This window comes from Oncorhynchus gorbuscha, linkage group LG06 (assembly GCF_021184085.1).
Source record: "Oncorhynchus gorbuscha isolate QuinsamMale2020 ecotype Even-year linkage group LG06, OgorEven_v1.0, whole genome shotgun sequence".
NCBI lineage: Eukaryota > Metazoa > Chordata > Actinopteri > Salmoniformes > Salmonidae > Oncorhynchus > Oncorhynchus gorbuscha.
In genome coordinates, this window is record NC_060178.1 from 72198358 (window position 1) to 72207864 (window position 9507).

Sequence of the window (9507 nt, forward strand, 5' to 3'; positions counted from 1 at the left end):
TTACACAGTATTTAGAAATATAAAGCGGGTCGTAGAATCAATATTATATAATACAACACCAGTGTTGACTGTATGTGTGTATGAGTTCTGAGTGTATGTGCCTGCTTGTGTGTGTGTGTTTATGGGTGTTTGTTTGTAAATTTGTGTGTAAGGGTTGGATGTGTGAGTAGTCAGTGCAAATAGTCCCTAAGGTGCAGGTCTGTGCACGGAGAGAGTAAGGTTGAGCTTTTCAGCAGTCTGATGGCCTGGTGTTAAAAGCTGATTCAGAGCCTGTTGGTCTGAGACCCGGTATTGCTTGCCGGATGGTAATAGAGTAAACAGTCCTTGGCTCGGGTGACTGGAGTTGTTGATGATCTTTCAGGCCTCTCTCAGACACCGCTTGGTGTAGAAGTCGTGGAGGGCAGGGAGCACGCCCCCACTGATGTATTAGGCTGTCTGCATCACGCTCTGTGAGGCCTTCTGGTTGAGGGCGCTGCAGTTGTCGTACCAGTCAAGGTACTCTCGATGGTGCAGCTGATCAAATAACATAAAATTGTTGTTGTCACATGTGCCGAATACAACACCTTACTGTGAAATGTTTCCTTTACAAGCCCTTAACCAACAAGTACCAGTTAAAAGTTTGGACACCTACTCATTCAATGTTTTTTCTTTATTTTTACTGTTTTCTACAGTGTAGAATAATAGTGAAGACATCAAACCTATGAAATAAAACATATGGAAATATGTAGTAAGTGTTAAACAAATTATTTTCCAACAGTCTTGAAGGAGTTCCCACATATACTGAGCAGTTGTTGGCTGCTTGTCCTTCACTCTGCGGTCCAACTCATCCCAAACCAGACGGGATGGCGTATCGCTGCAGAATGCTGTGGTAGCCATGCTGGTCAAGTGTGCCCTGAATTCTAAATAAATCATTGACATTGTCACCAGCAAAGCACACCAACACCATCACACCTCCATGCTTCATGGTGGGTACCACACATGCGGACATCATCCTTTCACCTACTCTCACAAAAACACGTCAGTTGGAACCATCAGACCAAAGGACAGATTTCCACCGGTCTAATGTCTATTGCTCCTGTCTCTTGGCTCAAGCATGTCTCTTCTTCTTATTGCTGTACTTTAGTAGTGGTTTCTTTTCATTAATTCGCCCATGAAGGCCTGATTCACACAGTCTCATCTGAACAGTTGTTGTTGAGATGTGTCTGATACTTGAACTCTGTGAAGCATGTATTTGGGCTGCAATTTCTGAAGCTGGTAACTCTAATGAACTTATCTTCTGCAGTAGAGGTAAACGGGTCTCCCTTTCCTTTGGTGATCCTCATGAGATCCAGTTTCATCATAGCACTTGATGGTTTTTGCAACTGAACTTGAAGAAACTTTCAAAGTTCTTGACTGACTGACCTTGATGTCTTAAAGTAATGATGGACTGTCATTTTTCTTTGCTTATTTGAGCTGTTCTTGCCATAATATGGACTTGTTTTTTTTACCAAATAGGGCTATCATCTGTATACCACCCCTACTTTTTCACAACACAACTGATTGGCTCAAATGCTTTAAGGAAAGACATTCCACAAATTAACTTTTAACAAGGCACACCTGTTAATGAATCTGGTTGAGAGAATGCCAAGAGTGTGCAAAGTTGTCATCAAGGGAAAGGGTGGTTACTTTGAAGAATCTCAAATATAAAATATATTTTGATTTGTTTAACACTTTTTTGGTTTTGTGTTATTTTATAGTTTTCATGTCTTTACTATTATTCTACAATGTAGAAAATAGTAAAGCTAAAGAAAAGCCCTGGAATGAGTAGGTGTGTCCAAACGTTTGACCGGTACCCTATGTATTTTATTGTCTTAAAGAACTTAAGTTTAAGGATCTCACATGAAGGCCACATGACTGAAAATGAACTACTGTATGACTCTGTCACTAGCAAACATAGTCATGTACTGGTAACAAAAATTCACTCTATGTTACGTCCGTCGTTAAATGAAGACCAAGGTGCAGTGTGGAAGGCATACATTTTCTTTAATTTGAAATGTTCCACCGAAAAACAATAAACGACTCAACGAACGTAAAGCTAGGAGTGGAACACACAATGACAAGATCCCACAACAGAAGGTGGGAAAAAGGGCTGCTTAAGTATGATCTCCAATCAGAGACAACGAAAGACAGATGCCTCTGATTGGGAACCATACTCGGCCAACAAAGAAATAAACATAGATTTCCCACCCTAGTCACACCCTGACCTACCAAATAGAGAATTTAAAGGATCTCTAAGGTCAGGGAGTGACAGTGCCCCCCCCCCAAAGGTGCGGACTCCGGGTGGGCATCTACCCTCGGTGGCGGCTCCGATTCGGGACGTAGCCCCCGCTCCCTACGCTGATCCCTCCGCTTCTGTGGAACCGGACTTTGGATCGTCGCCGGAGACTCCGGACCGTGAATCGTTGCCGGAGGAACCTGACTGTGGATCAGAAGTGGAGGCTCTGAACTGGGAACCACCGCTGGAGGTGCTGGACTGTGGACCGTCGCTGGAGGCTACGGACTGCGGACAGTCACTGCAGGATCCGGACTGGGGACCATCGCTGCAGGCTCCTTGCCATGAATCGTCGCTACAGGCTCCGGGCCATGGATCATCACTGGAGGCTTTGTGCCATGGATCATCACTGGAGGCTCCGGGCAATGGATCATCACTGGAGGCTTCGTGCCATGGATCATCACTACAGACTCCGGGCCATGGATCATCACTGGAGGCATCGGACCATGGATCATCACTGGAGGCTTCGTACGTGGAGCCGGAACAGGTCTCACCGGACTGAGGAGATGTAATGGAAGCCTGGTGCGGGGAGCTGCCACAACACGTCCCGGCTGGATACCCACTTTAGCTCGGTGAGTGTGCAGAGCTGGGATGGGGCACACTGGGCTATGAAGGTGCACTGGAGGCATAGTGCTTAGAGCCGGCGCAGGATATGCTGGGCCGTAGAGGCGCACTGGAGGCCTGGAGCGTAGAGCTTGCACAACGCGTCCTGGTTGAATCCTTCCTGTAGCACGACAAGTGCGGGGAGCCTGAACAGGCCAAACTGGGTTGTGCTGGTCGAACTGGGGATACCGTGTGTAGAGCTGGCACAGGATATGCTGGACTGGAGAGATGCACCGGAGGCCAGGAGCGCTGAGCCGGCACAATCCATCCTGGCTGAATGCTCACTCTAGCACGGCAACTGCAGGGAGCTTGCACAGAGTGCACCGGGCTGTGGATGCGCTCTGAAGGCATGGTGCGCAGAACCTGATAACACGATGCTTGACTGGTCACTCGCTCCCCACGGTAAGCACTGGGAGTTGGCTCAGGTCTGAACCCTGACTCTACCAATCTCACCGTGTGCCCCCAATTTTTTGGGGGGGGTGGGCTGCCTCTCGTACTTGCTTCATTGAGTTATCTCCTCGTATTGTCGCTGTTGCGCTTTCGCTGCCTCTATCTCCTCCTTCAGACAGCAATACTCCCCGATCCTTGTCCAGGGTCCTGCTCCCTACAGGATTTCCTCCCAGGTCCAGTCCTCCTGACCACGCTGCTTGGTCTATTTGGTGGTGGGATCTTCTGTTACGTCCGTCGTTAGATGAAGACCAAGGTGCAGTGTGGTAGGCATACATTTTCTTTCATTTTAAATGTTCCACCAATAAACAATAAACAACTCTACGAACGCAAAGCTAGGAGTGCAACACATGCAACACACAAAGACAAGATCCCACAACAGAAGGTGGGAAAAAGGGCTGCCTAAGTATGATCCCCAAACAGAGACAATGATGGACAGCTGCCTCTGATAGGGAACTATACTCGGCCAACAAAGAAATATAAACATAGATTTCCCACCTCCGTCACTCCCTGACCTACCAAATAGAGAATTTAAAGGATCTCTAAGGTCAGGGCGTGACACTCAAATGGCCCCCTGGAAAATATGCAAATAAGGCTCAACCCTACAGTGTTAAAACAACACTCCAAAACCATCCAAAGAATCATAAACATATTTTTGTATAACCTTTTATGACGGTTCACAGTGGAACCAATAATGGCTCTTTGGAGTTTTTGATTTTTGGCAGGCACGTGTTATGCCATGAGGCGCACGGTGTCCCCTGTGCGCAGGCATAGCCAGGTGCACTACATCGCAGCGCCTCGTATCAGCTGGGCTAGAGTGGGCATCGAGCCAGGAGAAATGCGGCCGGCTCAGCGCATCTGGTCTCCAGTGCGTCTCCTCGGCCCGGAGTATATGGCACCAGCCCTACGCACGGTGTCCCTGGTTCGCCAGCACAGCCCAGTGCGGTCTGTTCCACCCCACTGCACTTGTCGGGCTACAGGGGGTATCCAGTCAGGACAGGTTGTGCAGGCTCTGTGCTCGAGACCCGGTCCGGTCCATCCGGTGCCTCCTCCACGCACCAGGCCTCTTGTGGCAGCCCCACGCACCAGGCTGTCTCTCCGTCTCCTCCCTCCAGGTGCTCCCGCCTGTCCAGCGCTTCCAGGGTGTTACGGATACAGGTATCCTGTGTCTGTGTGTGTGTGTATCCTGTGTTCTTTTCTCTCCTTCTCCCCTCAGAGGTGAAAATCATCACTCCCCAATCAGTCACCAATCCAATCATCAATCAGAAGACACACCTCCTCCTGTTTCCTACCCAATCACAGTTCCTTTCCCTTGGTTTAAAAACCCTGTCAGTTGTTTGCTCTAGAGCTCAATCTCTATAAATGCCATGTCTGTAGGTCTCTGTGTTTCACTCTCTCTTTGTGTATTAACCTCTCTTTTGTTTGAGCACCTCATAGCACTTTGTCCTCACCTGTGAGTATTGTTTTTGGTTATGGTGTTTGTGTTTGTTTGCTGGTGGGAAAAGGGGAAACCAAGACAAGTCACCCATGGGCATACACTACCCGTAGGTAGACTTAGTTAAATACACTAGTTAGAACTGGGTGGACCACCCACTGTATTTTTGGTTAGTTAGCTGTTGTTAAAGTAGGCTAGTCTAGCTTAGGGGTGTTTTTGAATACTTATTGTTTCTTTCCTTGGGTCCAGCTCAGCCCCTTTTCCTGCTCCCCCCATTACCGTGTGTTTATTAATAAACCCTGAGTTTGACGGTAGATTTCAGTAGTCATGGTTATTTCGTTCTCACTTTTCCTTTGTCACAATTATAATTTGCCTGAGTTATGTTACGGGTCTCATTACCATCCCCCCTAGACTGTCGGGCCAAAAGGGATTCGTAACACAGGGTCTCCCTCCTGTCTAGCGCTGCCAGAGCCGCCCGTCAGTCAGGAGCTGCCAGAGCCGAAGAGGAGATTCGTTACATTATGCTGAAAATATATGTTGTTATTGGCCTTTTCCAGGGTAATCCCTGACACTAAGACAACCCATCAATCCTTAATTTGGATGCATGTCATGCACCTTCAATGGGAAGCTCAATGGCAGAGCCCAGTCAGAGGAACCAGATGGGTAAATATAGAAAGTTCTGCAAAAGAGTGCAAAAGTAACCTAAGAAAGTAAGTAGTGACAAGAATGTAAGAAGCCTATCATATTTCGTGCACCAGACACGCGCAATTAGCCTGGGAACCCTGATGCAACTGACTGAAAAGGTTTCACTAAATCTTTAATTTCCAATAGAATGCTATGCAATGGAAGAACAAAGTACTTACCTAAATGTAAAGTATCAGACAATAATAGATTAGAATAGACTATAGCTGATAGATATGAGGTTGGAGATAGATATAAGAGAGACTGTAAATATAGATGGTTAGGAGTTGGCAAAGGTAGTGGCCAGAAATGTAGTTATTAAGCAATGGACAATGTAGACTGACTCACGACCATGAATCAGTGTTAAATGATTTAAACTTCATTCAAGGTCCCAAAGGTCACAACAAGCATGATGTTCACATGGCCTCTCAAAAGTCCAATCTATAGACAGCAGGAAATCAATCAAGCTGCTAATAGCTTATATACTTGTATCTGGTAAAGTAAAGTCCTATAAGTGTGACATTGGTCTTCCCTACTGGAATAAGTATAATTGATGTGAGAGCTAACCTTGCGTGAACATCCATGAAAGGGTCATTGTCCTTTCTTAAGATAGATAGCTATAGCTTTACATATTTCATCCCCCTACATTTATTTCAGTTGACATATTTTGGGGAAAGATATGGACCACCTGCCCACCTGCCCTTCTGAGTGGGTGGTGACATTTGATAGGGGAGCACTATTTTTGTCCATGACTGAGGATTGGTCCATGTGTTACTGACTGCAGTCATTCAATGCCCATGCTTTCTGGGCATGATCAACCTCAACTTGAGGTAGGAGAGAGGGACAGAGGGAGCAGGAGATGGTGGGAGAGGAGGGAGGTGTAGAAAGAGTCTTGAAGAGGAACACAGGGCTTGCAATTTAGAATGTTGTTATACAGGCTTTCAAATTACTATACATGGAAAAGTTATGTCTACCTCCATTCTGTTGTCATTGTGGAAAGAGTAGAGCTTGTTTTCCTTTCCATCAAGCATCAGGGGAAATGTGAGGACAGAGAAGAGTGGAATTTGAGATAACCCTTCACAAAAAACAGAGGTCATGTGAGTCTCACAGACAGAGGGCCTTTCAAATCAAATCGAGTCAAAGTTTATTTGTCACGTGCGCTGAATACAACATATGTAGACTTTACAGTGAAATGCTTAGTTACAGGCTCTAACCAATAGTGCAAAAAAGGTATTAGGTGAACAATAGGTAGGTAAAGAAATAAAGCAACAGTAAAAGACAGGCTATATACAGTAGCAAGGCTCTAAATGTAGCGAGGCTACATACAGACACCGGTTAGTCAGGCTGATTGAGGTAGTATGTACATGTGGGTATGGTTAAAGTGACTATGCATATATGATGAACAGAGAGTAGCAGTAGCGTAAAAGTAGCAGTTGGCAGGTGGTGGGTGGCGTGACACAAGGCAGATAGCCCGGTTAGCCACTGTGCAGGAGCACTGGTTGGTCGGCTCAATTGAGGTAGTATGTACATGAATGTATAGTTAAAGTGACTATGCATATATGATAAACAGAGAGTAGCAGCAGCATAAAAAGAGGGGTTGGGGGGAGGCACAGAATGCATTTAGAGCGTAAAATGTTGGACAGGTGTACAGCCCAAAAACAATCAACAATGTAATCTGTCTCTTAACACACATCCTCTGTACTCCAGTCCCCTATATCAACTAGGACAGGCCTAATGTTCACATGGCCTGTTGTATGAGAAGAGGTTGAATGGACATGAAGAGCATGGCATTTTGGCTAAAGGGGAGAGTGGAAAGCCCTGCTCAGCCAGAACATGCAGTTGATCTGCCTGGTGCAACCTGACCACTCAGGGCTGTGCATAGTAATGGGCAAGAGTCCAACATGGTGGGCTAAGGCTTTAATGATGAGGTGTACACTGTCACTTAAACAGGGGGCAACTGTAGATCCATATTGTCTTTATTCAACGTATAACTATGGTATTGGCTATCTAGTGTATCAAAATGTATATAGGCTGAATTGATGCATGCAGAATATTGATATATTCTATTCAGTATCATTTTGTTCAGCAATGTCCAGCTAATTTTCAGCTCTCGCATGTAACATGGCACCCCCGTTGATACTTAGCTAGCCAAGCTTTGCAGGCTTACAGTGCCACTATAGTATAGCAGCTGTCTGTCAAAGACACAAGGCTGGAAACGAGACCAATGGTGCCAACTGACATGGCAAATATATTCTCTCAATCCAACAGATACCACAGCCAACATTTTGGTACAGCATGCAAGCCAATATATAACAAGTTCCAGGTGATTTGATTTGTGTGGTTAAATCAGGTGTTTGATAAAATATGGTCTGAATGGTTACCAGAGATGACACTGGGCACCTGTATTGGCCACATGAGTATGTTCAAGGCAGACTTAAATAATAAGTGGGAAATGAGAGTGTTATAGTGCAGTACGTGGCGACGATGTTTTGTAGGCTATAGATATTGCAGACAGGTCCTCTGTATTGTTGAGCTGCTTCATTTGGTATGTGTGCTGCCGCAACTTGATCAGTGTGTCCCTCACAGGAAAGTATCAGGTTAAGAAATAGCTTTCTGGGGTCATAATGACACTGAGCTTCATACAGTTTGGTATTCCAGCTTGGTCTCATAGACTAGACGTAACATAGTAAATGTAAATCCGAGAACATCAAATGAGTATATGTTACAATTGGCATGGTTTCATAAGACAGATAGTTACTGAAGGCAAAAATAAATGTAGGGTAATTGAGGGGGAATTGGTCGTGGTGGATTTGATGGTTGCAAGGTCAAATCTCATTCGAAATAGCAGTTTAGCTAATTAGCATCTGTTCAACTACTTAGCAGGTTAGCTAACCATTCCCCTAACCATAACCTTAACCCTTTTAGCTAACCCTAACCTTAACCCTAACCCATAGCTCTTACTAACATTAGCCACTTACGTTAACCCTTTCATGCGTGAGTTCCAAATATCTCTAACGGTCGCCCCAGCGTGAGTTTTTTTTATGCACGTGATGTTAGAATGTTCTCTCCATTCCAGAATGTGATTGATACGTAACAGTACATTTGATCCGCGCTGCCCTCAAACTAAAGCACGCAGCCTGTTTACATGTATAGGTTGTTTTAACTTAAATTTCAAATGATTTTCAAACAAGTTTTTATTTTCTAAAAACAGTTTGAATTTAGGTGTGTTCCGTCTCCTCATTCATTCACATAAAAATTATAATTTTTACTTTTGCGGATAATTACATTTTTGGGACATTTCTGAAACGGACAAAATTCCCCAAGCACTTCCCAATTGTTTGTGCAGTTCACGTCTGCAGACATTTGCTCATCTCCCGTCAGAACAGGATCTGCACACGTGTTCAAATGTTCTATTCCACATTTCTATTGTAGCGTACTGTATGTATGGAGCATAATATATTTGTGTATATTCTTTATCACCGCGGACATGTGAGGTAACGTTACTCATTTTATGACCTTTATGGTGTTATAGTCAATCGTGCTTATGTAGCCACATTCTTCTATTAGCTCTGTAAAACAATGTTAAATGCATCAGAGAAGTATTATCTTGTATTGCATTTTGAAGCTACCATGGCCTTATGATTTCCAAGTGGCGCAGCGGTCTATGGCACTACAGACACCCTGGTTCAAATCCAGGCTGTATCACAACTGGCTGTGATTGGGAGTCCCATAGTGCAGCGCACAATTGGCCCAGCGTTGTCCGAGTTTGGCCGGTGTAGGCCATCATTGTAAATAATATTTTGTTCTTAAATTACTTGCCTAGTTAAATAAATAAAAAATATGACCATGGTTTGTTTATTTGGTCTATTCAGCATAGCTCTGTTCTGCCCTGCCTTGCCCCCTTGTGGAGCTCAAAAGTTAGTTTCTTACTGTTATAACTCAAATCTGTGATTTTATCAATGCAATAAACTATTTTTTTATATCAGTGTTTATTATGTTACTTCTTTGTAGTATTGTTTTATTGCTATAT